This window comes from Nilaparvata lugens, chromosome X (assembly GCF_014356525.2).
Source record: "Nilaparvata lugens isolate BPH chromosome X, ASM1435652v1, whole genome shotgun sequence".
In the NCBI taxonomy this organism is placed as follows: Eukaryota; Metazoa; Arthropoda; class Insecta; order Hemiptera; family Delphacidae; genus Nilaparvata; species Nilaparvata lugens.
In genome coordinates, this window is record NC_052518.1 from 70,581,083 (window position 1) to 70,596,811 (window position 15,729).

Consider the following 15,729-nt stretch of genomic DNA (forward strand, 5'->3'; position numbering starts at 1 on the left):
AAGAAATTATTCTCTTCCATTTTTACTTTCCATGCCCTATTACCATAGGTAAGGAAAGTATTGCATTGCGAAAAAAATAATGTACCCCAATTTCTAAATTTCCGTTTCAAGGTCCCCTAAGTTCAAAAAAGTGGTTTTTCAAACATCAACAGAGGTTGTGTGTGTGTGTGTGTGTGTGTGTGTGTGTGTGTGTGTGTGTGTGTGTGTGTGTGTGTGTGTGTGTGTGTGTGTGTGTGTGTTTTTATACCCAAAATAGTCATTGATAAGCTATATCAACTGCCACAAGTCCCATATCTGTAGAAATTTCAGGAGCTCCGCTCCATCTATGCAAAGTTTGATTTTAGATTTCCAATTATCAGGTCTCAGATATAATTTAAACGAAAAATTTCGAGTGGATAAGATTGAGCATGAAAATCTCTACAATTAATGTCCAGTAACATTTTCACCAGAAATTGAAAATAAGCTTGAAATTTGAGAAAAAGTGATTATTCAATTGCAAACTGTTGGTAACGGTTGAATCATTAAATCATTCACTAATGAAGAGATAGCAGATCTCGTGTGTATCCAGCATTATTGTCCTGTCACCAGCTGGCTCAGATCTTTGAATAGTAGACTTGAGATGCGCGTGAACACTAGCGTCAAGTGATCAATTTTCATAACGGCAAGGAAAGTAGTGTGAGTGCGCCACACCAGATTTTTATTCAATTAAAATTCCCAAATTATTCGAACCCTAATGGAATGACTGACTCACTGTACAGTCAATCGAAAATTTTAATATTGGAATGAGGGATATTTTGGCAAGCTGAGCAAAAAATAAGGTCATAATTATGCACCTTTTCGTTATATATTCAAATGAAAAATGAGTTTTGTGGGTTGTCAAAACTCCCTCTGAAAGGGAAACTACTCAACTTATTCTATCTTTTAGTAAATAACAATGATCATCTATCCATCTATCATCTTCTATATAATACTATAATAAAGGAAAGAACTGGATTATACACGTATACAGGTGTAAAGTATAGGAGAATTATGTTTGACGCATCATCACGTCTAAACTACTGGACTGATTAAATTAACTTAAGATTTTGCATATATATAGATTCTTGTTTAACAGAGGATGGTTATAGACCTATTTTCGATTCTTCAAGATTTGATTACATAAAGTTTTCAGTTTGTCAAGTTTTTAATTATTTGTAATGCTCCCAGTTGTTGTATGGAAGCAACAGAACATTTCTCTTAAAAGGGAAATTAGAAGATAGGTATGATTGGGGATCCTTTTCGAATGATAAAAACAGATTTTCCGTCGCACCCAAATTTTTTTCGCCATTTTGGAACCGCCATTTTGAATCCAACTTCTTTCTTTTAATATTGAAAGGTGGTCATATGATACATGATTACGATACAGGATTTCCAGAGAAAAGGTATAGTGAAAACCGCACATCGATATCTCAAACCTTTCAAAATTTATTCTCATTCATTTCCTTTATTATAGCATAGATAGATAGATAGATGGATATATCATCCATCCATCTATCATCTTCTATACTATAATAAAGGAAAGAACTGGCTTAAACACGTATACACGTGTGTAATGTAGCCGATTATTTGACATGAATTTTCACAATCGGAAAGCATCCATTGTTTAAAAAATAAAAAGTGTCGACAACGGTGAAAATTAATGACAAGTAAAATTGGACTGAAAAATGTATGCCTCTTGGCAGTCGGTTACGAGGACGGGACCTGGAGCTATCTACAGCAGATAATCGGGCCCGGCTCTACCCTTCTTTTCCGAGACACCATTTTCCTGGTTCAGTGAGTTCAGTGAGCTAATATTATCAATTTTATTATTATATATTATTCATCTTTTTTTATTGAAGGCAAATCCTGTAATTATTCTATTGTTTGTTTAAAAAGTTTTCTCAATATTATTTTATTTAAGTTTCCAGTTTCATTTTGAGTTACAATTTGATTAAATCGATTACTTAGTTCTCCAAAATATAACTGTTTTGTTTATTATTTTAAAATATAGTTCCTTTCTCATGAGTTATAGAGTTAGATCAATTTAACCTCTCGCAAGCCAAGCGATTCCCCTATTATAAATTGTTACCATAATGTCTAGGGTTGTTCTCACAACCTTATAATACCATCACAATACCATACATAATATAACCCCAATATATTCCTATTTTAAATACCCCATTACATGGTGTTGGGCGCCGTACTCATGAGAAAGAGTTTTTACTGTACAAGATTCGCCTTCTAAAATATTTAATATAATTATTTATTTCAGGTTGTTAATTCAATTTATTGTAGATCTATTATGTTCCCCATTCGTAGAGTTTTCAGGGTAATGATATTATTTTACAATGAATACTTCATCAACAAATGATTTCGAAAGTTATTTACTAAATTTACCCGTATCGTTGCAGGAGAAAAATTTAGATAAATCCCAATTGTTGGAGCTTCTTCAGAAATTAGGAATCCATATCCCTCAAAATGTCAACATAGAATATTTGATATATGCAGTAAATCTGGCAAAAACGGCTAGCGTTTACACGAAGCACGATTCAGGGGCTAAAGAAGCTCTGAGTCAGTTGCTCAAAACAGGGAACCTGTCAAAACAAAATCGTGAACGGTTTCCTATGCTAGGCGATTACGAGAGAATTGTTAATAGAAGAAAAGAAGAAGTTTACTACGATACAGTTACTCCAGATAGGCCAACAGATATTGAAACTGAAAATAAAATGGCTAGGAATGATAGCAGACCATTCGCCAAACCTGAAATATATGGTGGCTCGAAGGGTGAAGACTTCAACGAATGGTTGAAAATATTCACTAGAGCAGCCAAAATAAATAAATGGGACGAGGAAGACAAAATATTGTATTTGCCCTTGTACCTAAAAAGAACAGCATTGACTATTTTTGATAATTTTGCGGAAAAGAATCCTAACTTGACTTTCGATGAAGCAGTTGGTCACCTAAAAATTAAACTAGCAGACCCTGTGCACGAAGAGACCACAAGACAAAAGTTGGAGAATAGAACCAAAGTACAGACAGAGTCATACAATGAATATTCAGCTGATATAATAAAGCTAAGTCATAAACTAGAGCCAGAAATGTCAGAGAAACGAGTCGTAGGATACGTGTTGAGAGGTTTAGATGTAGGTGCACTTCAGCACGTAGCATTCATGGATAATGCTAAAATTGAAGAGTTGGAAAATAATTTGACAAAATATGAAAGATCCCGCATCCTAATCTATAAGAGATTAGGTATTAACAGTGAAATCAAAGTCGATCAGCCTGTTCAAAGAATCAGTGTAGAAACATTAGAAAGAAAATTAGACCATCTCAGAACCGTTGTATCAAATATAAGTAAAAGTGTAGGCCAGTTCCAGAATTCAAATTCTAGGAACAATTACGGAAACAAAAATCGAAGATTGGTTTCAAGTGAGCTGCATGAGAATAATCTTCAAGGCCAATTCAATAGGAATCCCAACGTTGATAGAAGTGAAAGAGAAAGTGCCGAGTCAACACAGAAGAATTATTACAATAGCGGGATTCAATTCAACAGACAAGCAGATAGAAGCAATGAGAGAAATAGAAATAGGAATGACGGTAATGAAAATCGCAGTACTAGATATTGCAAATATTGTAGACGTAATAACTACTGGACTGACGATTGTATTGACTATTTGTACTGACTATTTGACAAAAACGCGAGAACAGGATCCCGATCTTAGATGAATCGGACTCAAACTTGGGATCCGGATCCGTTGTTAAGAAAATTGAAACACACAAGTATGAACTAACATCTCATCCAAACTCCCGTGATAATATCGATAATAACGAACCCACATTCAATATTTCTTCTATACGAGTAAAAGAAGAATAAGACGAAGTAATTAAGTTTGTGAGAAATTATTTTAAGAGAACAATGATGAATCCGAAAAGTTATGCTCAGAGACACAGACTCAGCATGAGTTGCAAATGAATGGATCATTGACAAATGAGCGGAGACTTATAGCCTCAGCACTTTCTGCCCATGGTAAATTGAGAGGAAAAGAGGTATCATTTACCATCGATACAGGCTCAAACGTCAATATAGCTCGCAAAGGTGTATTCAAAAATGATGAATTCAACAAACCTTGTCCCTTCTTTTTAACAAGTTTTTTACTGGAAATAATTTCTGAATCAATTGCGATTTAATTCCATGATTACGTTTAACATAGCCTCTTCGATCTAAATGTACGCCAGTAAGTAATAAGATACGTTTGTACTTGTCAAGGTCATCATTATTATAAAGATTTCTGTTTGGTCTCGCTTTGAATAATAATTCGAGTAATCCGCGAGTTAATTGAATTCTTTCTTTATCAACATCTATATATCCATTATCAAATATTACCTGTATATCACCGATATAATACTTTTCACTTTGATCTTTGTATGAAACTCCATAAGTAATTGAATTATTCAACTTTTCCTTATGAAACACTGTTAGGTATTTGCTCAACAAATCATTGATTCTGCTAGCACCAACATCATCATCATCATCATCCTCCTCTCCCTCTTCCTCATCTTCATACTCATCATCATCATTATCAATTTCCATACTCTCTTGTTCCTCTTTTACTTCTTCCTTTTTTACATCATGATTAGAATGTAATGTAGATTTGGTTTTTCCCAATTCAATTATAGGTTCAATTAATGGCGAAAGAGATTTCCTATTGAATTCATCCGTTCGTTTTTCAAAATTAATAAGGCTTTTATGCTTGTCACTAATCACCTTTCGTAATGTCTTAATCGTTTCTATTAAATTCTCCTTCCTGTTATTTACTAAGCTATTTCCTCTCCTCTTCCTCCCCCTCCTCCTCCTCCTACTCTTATGTGTTTTAGACAACATGACTGTACAAAGAATTAATCTCTACTGAGGGGAAAGTATCGTGTCCAGTGAATCCCGATATTTTCCTTCCTTTATAGTACATTCTTTTAAAATTGTAAGAAAGTTATGTGGTTTACGATTCCAAACTGTATGACAAAGTTTACTGAAATCTTTATAAGACATATCTCCTCCAACATGATCTCTGTGAATTAATTTGAGACTCAATAAATCCATCTTAAAAATAATAATCATATTTGCGTTATCTCTAGTGAAATGTTTCTGTGTGGCACCATAACTCTGAATTAAATATGCAGTATCAATATTACGATGACGACCCATTGTAAAATATTCTCTAATCTGTGGCACATTACTCAGTTGCAAGTCATCAAAAATTACCAAGCTATATTCAGGGATTCGGTTTGGATGGGGAATTTGACTCACATCATCTTTCATGTGAAATCCGATATTTTTCAAACCTGCAAATACCTGTTTTAAAAAGACATATTTTGGTTGATATAAACTTTTACTAAATAAGTAAATGTGCTTAAATTTTAAACCATTTTCAGCAAATACTAAATTAAATAAGAGATTTGTTTTTCCTCCAGCACTAGGAGAAATTATTAACATTCGCGCATTGTGAGGTAGCAGATTCCCATTTTTACAAAATGTAGGCTTTTCTTTATTTGTAATTAAGGTATCAAAGTTAACAATTGGTAATTGGCTCATGATTACAAACGTACAGAGCGTGATCTGATAAGCCACTGAACAATGACCGAGGTGATGATGATGTATAGAGAGGCGTTTCCCAGAGATTGGAATGCAGACCACCTCCTCTCCACATCATCAGACAGATTATGGATTCTTATATTACGAAATGAGAACCAATTTTTTATGAGGAGCTAATATATTTTCAACAAATGTACATCATGATATTTACAATAGATTATTTACAATTGATTATTTTTCATCTAATAATTGATCTTTACTAATATAGCTAGGTTTAGAAAATCCAATCCATTTCACTAACAATCCTTTTTTATCACGTTTTAATATTTTTTCAATCAAATACACTTGTCTCTCCATTTCGTTTAATTGCGTTTTTTTAATTTCTTCTGCATAAAACCGCCCACTAATTACTTCACCGTTTAGATCTCTCAGTGAGTAGGTTATAGGTTTGGAAGGAATATAGAATGAATCACAAAATACTCTGCGCTCCAGTTTATGTTATAAGATTTATCGAAAAATAATCGTTTCTTCGAGATTCGCACGATATCGCCTAGCTTAAATTTTGGTTTTGAATTTTTCAATTTATATCGTCTATTGAATGCAGAATTCAATGACGATAAAACATGTGTACGATCTTTTTTCCCCACATCTTTAGGTTTCATTCTAATTGAACTGTGCACTGTAGCATTATAATTTTTAACTAAACTGTCTAGATTGGTTAACCAGTTTTTTGTTCCATGCTCAGTTAAATATCTATAAATTTTTGCTTTAAGTGTTCTAATCAGCCGTTCAACTATGGATGCTTTCTTATCGGTAAAAACATGGTAATGTTTAATACTATATTTATCTAATAATGCTTTAACTTTTGAATTGAAGAATTCTGTTCCCTGATCTGTTTGGAACAGCTTAATGCCCTTATTTTTAGAAATAATTGGTTGGAGAGCGTTAAATACAGATTGACTTGTCTTGTCTTTTAATGGTACACAATATGCAAATTTTGTAAAACAATTAATAACAACTAAGATATATTTATAACCCTTATTAAAACGTGATAAACTTATCATTTCAATAAGGTCTGCTTGAAGGAGATCTTTTTCACTTTTCAGTTCATACTTGCGAGTGGGATAGTTCACACGCGGCACGCTATGAAGCTCTAAAGCTAGCTTAGATCTAATAATATTCATGATATTTACAACAGACAAATCAAATTAGTGGTGTTGGATGATTGTCACAGCACATACTGATCAATCAGTTGAAGTGTTGAGACTATAATGACCGAAAGGGAGAGTATTCAGACCATTTTCTTCAATGTATCTTTTATCGTCATAAGGACTCAAACAAATTTTTGCACATTCGACCTGAAACATACTATGGTTATAGGATCTTAACATACTAAATTTTTCTACATGTACACTACGTTCAAACAATGATTTCTTATACAAATTAAAATTAAGTTTTCTACATTTAACCGATGACTTTACTCCTTTTGCTATGCATTTATTTACAACCTCGTCATCATTCTCATTACCAACTAAAAAGCTGTAAAGTTTCGATCTAAGACCTATAAATTTAGAGATCGGCCTTGAGCCCGTTTCATCCTTAAACTTACCTACAACTTTATTTCTTTCCATGGAAAAGCAAGGGTGGGTAGGTGGATAGTTAGAAGTATCGAAAAGGGTCAAATTATCTTTGATCAACTGATACACATCTTCAACTTTTAGGTTTAGAAGAAAACTGTCGGTGTCGGTCATACAGAGTTCTACGCGGTTCCAGGGTACGATTTTTTGTAATTTGCAATAAAAGAATTCGTACATATGGAATTTACTCAACTCCAGTACACTGAAGCCGGAATAGACAGGTTTGTTCATTTTAAGTTCCAACTTGCGAGAGAAAACCGCGATCACGTCCCGACTAATTATTTGCCAGCGTTTGCATAACGGATTTGAAATGTACTTGTCTAATCGTTTTTCGTCTGTAATAATTTTAACATTAATGTGTTTCCGAACTGATTGTATAGTCTTACCAAAACAAAGATTGCAACAGGCCTTAAAGAAGGATATTTCAAATTTATTTTTCGCGTTCTGTCTATTCCGGATATTGAAGTCGATGTAGCTTTTCAGCCAGGGAGATTGGGAAAAACTAATGACGCGATGTACTTTCAATAATTTCAAACCGAGCTGAAGGTAGAGTTTTAAATTGACATAGTGTACAATGTACTTTTCACGGTTAAAAAGTGTGTTCATGAGTTTTCTGGTCACTCCCTGACCGTTCTCATTTGTCTGATACTCGGACAGCAATTCCCGCGGGGGAGTTAAGTGTTGCGGCGCGAGAGGGAAGCTGGCATGTTTATCGTGTAAATCTTTCGGGTACTCGAGATCGCATTCAATTATGTAACCAGTTCCTGAATTGCTGTCCAAATTCGCGAAATCAAGTTTGGAAATTTCTTCCTCTGTGAGGAATTTGAAATTCCCAAAAGGGAGGGGTCTGCTCATAGCATCCGCGTAAAGAGAATTAGCATCCACGTAAAGGAGATAATTAGTCGGTTTTGAGGGATCGTATGTCTCAGGTAGATGTTTATTATTTGCCTCACAATAACATTTACCGATAAATGAGACCCCGCCTCTCATTCCCGCTTCGAACATGAGATGCATGTCCGGATCTGTAAGTAATTGCAATTCGACTTTAGTGTGTTTCAGCATGCAATTCCAGGTGAAGTGCGCGAGGGAAAGAAAATGGGTCACATCGAGGCCGTATGAGCTAAAAAGCGTAGACCTCATAGATTCAAATACTGTTGCTAATAGCATTACGTCCAAACATAAATAAAAATCGTGATATTCACCCAGATTTTTCAGCTTGAATGTTGAGAACACTCTTTGCGCATGCTCATATTCTTCGCGAGACAGAGGTGTATCAGTTAAGTCGTTATGAAAACATTCAATGGGAGGGAGCGATGTTTCCGCGAATTTTTCGGGACAGCTCATGTACGAGTAGGGATATACTCCTTTTTTCAACAAGAGCTGTCTGTGTTCGCGAGGTGGATCATGAAACACCGAAAATAATCTTTCGAACTTCTTTTCCATGTCTGTACTTTCTACCAAATTACACACCAATACTTCCAAGGATTCAGACATAAACTTGTAGGAATCTAGAAATTTAATTTTGCCTACTGAAAGTGTCAAAAATGTTTCTGACGTATTTGCGATGCAGGAAATTTCTTTTTTACATTTACCGAGCGCTTTCAGGATAAAATGCGAATCAAAACCGGAGAAATTATGGAAATAACACGAAATGTAATCTGGAGTACGCGCTGTTAAATTGCAAGAAACGTGTGCTGCACATAGGTAATTACCGGTTTCGTGCGCGTGGTGACGACATTTAATATCGGTTTCTGAGAACGGTTCAGCACAAAGCCCGCAGTTTACTGAATTTTGAAATTCGCGCTCTTCACTTTCGGTCAAATGTTGCATCGGAATTTCACGTTTCATATCCTCATACAAAATTTCGCCAAGATCTGTAATTTCCTGAAGAAATTTCTCCATGATTTTTTCGTCTAAACTACTCGATCTATGGAGTACAGGTCCGTACGCGATTTCTCCGTTTACATCTATAACAACGAAACAATACCCGCAAGGAATATGCCGCGCCGTTTTCTTGGTGTAACTACGTGTAATTTCATCGGAATCGGAATCATCATCATCATTATCAATATTCACAACGTATGTTTCTAAATCCGCGTAAATAGTGTACTTTTTCTTCAATGTCGCGCCTAGTTTCTTGAATTTAATTGTCTCTCCGCGTTTAGGATATGAAACGCGCTGAGATTCAAACTTGGAACAAAGTTCCATATGTTTCAACAAATTTGCTTTACCATCACAATTCTTAGATTTGTTTGATATGAACCGGTGAAAACAGAAATTGCAAATGTGTACTTCACCGTTGTGTTTTGAAAGGTGAGAGAAAAGACGCGATAGCCCGTTTTTCCCGTTCGCGGTATTTACTAAACAATAATGTGTTTTTCCTGCATCGCCTTTCAACATTAAAAGATTAATTTGGTGTTTACGCGTGTGGAAAATGCTTGTACGGTAGGGAAAAAATTTTTTGTTGTCATACGCGATGACGTGAATTGCAATGTCCGGATTGAGTATTTCGAATTTCTTAATATCGCGTGTCGTCACCGGGAAATTTACACCTCGCATATTGAGTCTGTGAGCAAACTTGCTCAAATACTTTACACTTAAGTCCGAGTTCCTTGGCTTCTGATGGAAATATGCGAGGACCGACCACAAAAAACATTTTTCGTCAGAAAGATTTTTGACATTTATAATACATTTTTTGTTTTTCAAAAACTGGGGTGTTTGAATGAAACTGGATGTGTATATAGGATTATATTTGATTACATTTACATCCAGTGATTCAATTTTCTTCAACACCCATCCAGACCCATGTCTTACGAAATTTTCGAAAGACATGATGATTTTTCTCACAGCCAAGAAAAAATGCTCATTAAAATCTTCATAGTTCTCAAGCACGTTCAGCGCTATGTTGGAGTAACTATGTAGATTTATTAGAGATGAAACAGACTCATCAACCTTGTCATCTAGCACCACTAATTTATACAATAAAACGTTAAGCACTATGTACCACTTAACATTTGCATCATACCGTGCCGCATGCTCCCTAATTATCTCGAACACTCGAGTTTTCGTCCTCTCAAGCACACTCTCAATGTCAATATCCTCGTCCTCAAAACTGATGCGATGGCGAACTGCGCTTGAATTGATCCCACGAAGTCTGCGTTCCCTCGGCATGATACTGAAAAAACAAAATGATCAGGATGACATAGGCAATAGTATGTGTAAAGGAATGTAATTCACAATCAGTTGTGAATTGACATTCACGATGTTATCACAAGGACAGATAATGTTACATGAAAGATTGAGATTATTAACATTCGATAAAAAATGGACAAAAACTAGTCAGAATTTGTCGGCAGAAAATATGGCGAAAGACGGTTTTGTATTTGCAAGTGAACCGGATATTGTGCGCTGCGTATTTTGTTCAGTTTGTATAGGAGATTGGGAGCAAAATGATGTTGTAGCCAACGAACATGCAAAGTTTAGCCCAAATTGTAGAAGGAAAGGAAATATAACAATTGAAGATGAGAATTACGATAATAATATTCTACGATTATATGAAGAAAGATATTTATCATTTACTAATATGCCAGAAGATTTATCTGTACAAGGAGAGTGGTTTGAAAAACTAGCTCCACACCATCTACATTGTTACATTTGCAAACCATTAACTGATAGAGCAGACTATTTTGCAAGAAATGGTTATTTCTTACATAACTATCACTATCTACAATGTGTGTTTTGTAAATATATTATCGTTGAACCATTTGAAAAAGTAATGCATACACCGTTTTGTATATATTATGCTGATGAGTCTAAGACAAAAGACGCTCATCATGTGAAATTTTGATCTAAGTGGAGTGTACAATGTGACTGCGTTTTCTGTAAATAATAAGGGAAAATTTCCATATGTAGGTGTTTTAGGAGAAAAGGAAGGTTCGAAACATGTTTACTTTGTAAAGGGCTCTCATAAAAATGTTTTTCTAAATGCATACAATGCAATAGAAGACCTTAAGAAAGTGGGTTATTTTGTAATCCCATACAATGACCAAAAAGAAATAATTTGTCTACCAAGGGAAGAGAAAATTTGTGTAATTACAGTCAATGGTATGTCAAGCTATAATGGTCATACATTTCCTAGAAAAGAATCACTTAAGTTTCTGTCAGATGTATGGAAAAACTTGGAAGACACTCCCTTCACACAGACAGAAGTGGAGCAGTATAATAACATCACAATGCTGGAAATTAAAGGGAAAGTAAAAGTAGGACAGTGCAAAAGATTAGAAGAGTTACCACAAGGTATAGAGTTAGTCATTATTGCAATAAAAGAAGTGTACAATAGAAACAATACTCGGTATATTTTACAGTTTGAAAATCTGGAAGCATTGTATGTGTCAAACTATTGGTTAGAGGAAGAATTTGAAAAGCCAAACATAGATTTGAATTATAAAATTAGAATCAAGCTAGATGTTCTTAAATATACACCCAGTAGGAATAAGGAAAGAGTTACTTTCTGTATTTGATTTGGTCATAGATATGCTTTGATGTATGTATAATAATTTAAAAATAAAAAAAATTATTGTGACATTGAGTGTTGACATTTACCTCTCACCCCTTCTCCTGATTCCTCTCTCATTTTTTCTTTCCTGCTAAACGAGTGGAGGACAAAGGAGGAGAACGGAGGACAATTTTTGTCCTCGGAGGGGAGGATTATTGTCCTCGGAGGGGAGGATTATTGTCCTCGGAGGGGAGGAGGAGAACATAGTACAAAGGTGGACAAAGCAAATCAAAGGTTAGTTAGTTATTTGATTGGTGTGTGATCATGTGACAGGGGTAGGAGGAGTGGGGGTCGTTGAAACAGCCTTCGTTGAAAGCATAGCAAGGTGATTTCTTACCTATATGAAAATTATAGTTTGGCGAAACAATTAAAGGCTATTTTTCTAAGCACAGTTAATTTGAACGATATAAAAGACTATTTGTGCTATTACCGTCCGTACAATTTGTCTGTAGATAAATTGATTAAAATTGAAGATGAAGTTATGATGTATTGTTGTAGTGAAATTTTTTAATTCAGATATTTCCTCGAACATTTTGGTTTAGTATCAGTGTAGACTTGATTGAGTGAGCACGCGAGAAACGCCCCCTCAGACACAACTGTTACAGCTTGAGCTTATCAAGAGATACGCCCCCTCAGAGTCAACTCTGTTACAGCTAAGTGCACATTATTGTTCATAACATAATCGAGGTCATGCAGTGTTTTAGCTTTGCTAAATTCAAAAAATTATCTCGCCTCTTGATGTCAATTTCATTCAATGAATTTGATTCTATTGCAAAAAATATTAAATTTTCAACAGGATTCCAAGGCGATGATTTACCGTTAACAAAAACAGAAAATGTACATTTTCCAATTTTATCTGAGATTTTCGAATTATTGAACATACTAGATACAGGTCATCTACATTATTGTAGTGCAAATGATTTCTCAACTATTGTTACAAATACCGATGAACTTTGGAAATGCTTGTATGACATTGCAGATAAAAAATGTAAAAGATCAACTTAGATCATTCTGTTAAGACATCAATAGAGCTGATACCCCAAGTGATATAGGTCTGAGGATATCTATAGCCATTTTTGGAATGCTTGTTCGTACTAAATTTACTATAGATATTCTCGGAGAGCACACTTAAAAAGCAACGCCTGCGGTTTGTACAGCACATAGAAAATTTCAATATAAATTTGTGAAATTTTTCTTAACTGTCGGGTGGAAAGCAAACCAATCAGTATAAAGATGGATTCACTTTAATTTGACAGTAGAAAAGGGAAAAAGGGAAATTATTTTTTCACTCATCTAGCATTCACTTTAATTTGACAGTATAAAGATGTATTCACTCAGTATAAAGATGGATTCACTTTGCATTTAAAGATTTTAGGGTTGCATTTAAAGTAATATCCTTGCACTTAAAGATCCTTGCAACTAACTCTAGAACGAGAAACTTAAAGAGTAATAGGGTTTTAGTTACAAATACCGATGAACTTTGGAAATGCTTGTATGACATTGCAGATAAAAAATGTAAAAGATCAACTTAGATCATTCTGTTAAGACATCAATAGAGCTGATACCCCAAGTGATATAGGTCTGAGGATATCTATAGCCATTTTTGGAATGCTTGTTCGTACTAAATTTACTATAGATATTCTCGGAGAGCACACTTAAAAAGCAATGCCTGCGGTTTGTACAGCACATAGAAAATTTCAATATAAATTTGTGAAATTTTTCTTAACTGTCGGGTGGAAAGCAAACCAATCACTTTTTACAGTATAAAGATGGATTCACTTTAATTTGTCAGTAGAAAAGGGAAAAAGGGAAATTATTTTTTCACTCATCTAGCATTCACTTTAATTTTACAGTATAAAGATGTATTCACTCAGTATAAAGATGGATTCACTTTGCATTTAAAGATTTTAGGGTTGCATTTAAAGTAATATCCTTGCATTTAAAGATCCTTGCAACTAACTCTAGAACGAGAAACTTAAAAGAGTAATAGGGTTTTAGCACATCTACAAAAGAGTTTCTTATCTATAATCTACTAAATAGTAGATTATATAGTTAGTAGTTAAGTTTCTTCAAATTTATAGTTTCTTATCTATAATCTAAATTTACTATAGATATTCTCGGAGAGCACACTTAAAAAGCAACGCCTGCGGTTTGTACAGCACATAGAAAATTTGTGAAATTTTTCTTAACTGTCGGGTGGAAAGCAAACCAATCACTTTTTACAGTATAAAGATGGATTCATTCATCTAGCATTCACTTTAATTTGACAGTATAAAGATGGATTCACTTTAATTTGACAGTAGAAATATGGATTCACTTTAATTTGACAGTAGAAAGATGGATTCACTTTAATTTGACAGTAGAAAAGGGAAAAAGGGAAATTTTTTTTTTCCCTCCCCCTCGTCCTCACTGGGAGAGGGAGAGGGAGAGGGAGAGGGAGAAGGAGAAGGAGAGGGAGAGGGAGAGGGAGAAGGAGAGGGAGAGGGAGAGGAGAAGGAGAGGGAGAGGAGAAGGAGAGGAGAGGGAGAGGGAGAAGGAGAGGGAGAGGGAGAAGGAGAAGGAGAGGGAGAGGGAGAAGGAGAGGGAGAGGAGAGGGGGGGCATGCGCAGAGGGGGAGGGGGGAGGGGGGAGGGGGATTTGCGCAAAAATTTTTCCTTATTTCTCGGGGATTGCGCAAAAAAACCCGTCTGAACTCTCTAATATAGGCTACTAAAGGTGTATTCAAAAATGATGAATTGAAGAAATTGGAACATACTGACATTATTTTATCAGCGGCTAATGGCTCCTTACTTCCTATTCTAGGTTCGATTTCGAGCGAAAAACAAATACTTGAAAGGAAATTCAAGATTAACTTACTAGTGACAGAACAAATACAATGTGATATCTTGTTAGGAAATTCATTTTTATTAGATTATAGAGCGCAAATAGACTTTGATACTAGAACAATTTCAATGAATGATAATGGCTGTATAATTGATTTAAATATGGACGAAGACTGGATTTGTTCGTTGAATAAAATACGAAATTCCCATGGAAGTCTTAAGGTGCGTACAGATATACGCGCCGCAAACATGAGCAATTCACTTTTAATCAGCTGATTATATCTGTATTTTTACAGAAACGGTAAGATACAGATATAAAAAGCTTGGCATCAGCTGATTAAAAGTGAATTGCTCATGTTCGCGGCGCGTATATCTGTACGAACCTTTAGAAAAAAAGTAGTACCTAGTTCAGAAAATGTATTTAAATGTGCTTTTGAAACTATAATACCAGCCCAAAGAGATGTCAATGTGAAAGTGATTTTGACCAATCAAGTGAATAGAGTATTTTCGTTCACCCCTAATGAATCATTAATACAGAACAAAAAATTGCATGTGCTTTGGTACAGAAAATATTGTGAAATTGGATAGACCGAAGAAATAAGAATTTTCAATACAGGAAAACAAGACATAAGACTTCTGCTTTGTCAATCCGTGATTGGAGAAATAGAGGGAGAAGTGAGTGACCAGGACGAAACTTTATTATCTGTTGATTCTGTCTGTCTGATTCTGTTGTTCTGATTCTGCCTTAATTGATGATGAAGGTTCTGGAATGATAGACATTAATAAAGACCTCACGTCAGAACAAGAATCAAAAGCAAAACAGCTCATCAGCAAATAAAAACATACATTTTACAGTCCAATTTTACTGGTCATGAATTTTCACCGTCGTCGACAATTTTAATTTTTTAAACAATGGATGCTTTGCGATTGTGAAAATTCATGTCAAATAATCGGCTACATTACACGTGTAAAGGATAGGAGAATTATTACGCATCATCACGTCTGAACTACTGGACTGATTTACTTGAAATGCTGCATATAAATTCTTAATCAACCGAGGATTCTTATAGGCCTATTTCTAATTCTTCTAGATTTCATTACGTCAAGTTT

The 15,729-nt window shown here is 34.9% G+C and overlaps 1 protein-coding gene across 1 annotated transcript in view; it reads right to left on the reverse strand.

The window, feature by feature from the left end:
• LOC111054785 (low-density lipoprotein receptor-related protein 1) overlaps nucleotides 1-15,729 on the reverse strand; it is a gene marked incomplete in the record, with an annotated part of 225,889 nt that overhangs the window by 6,251 nt on the left and 203,909 nt on the right.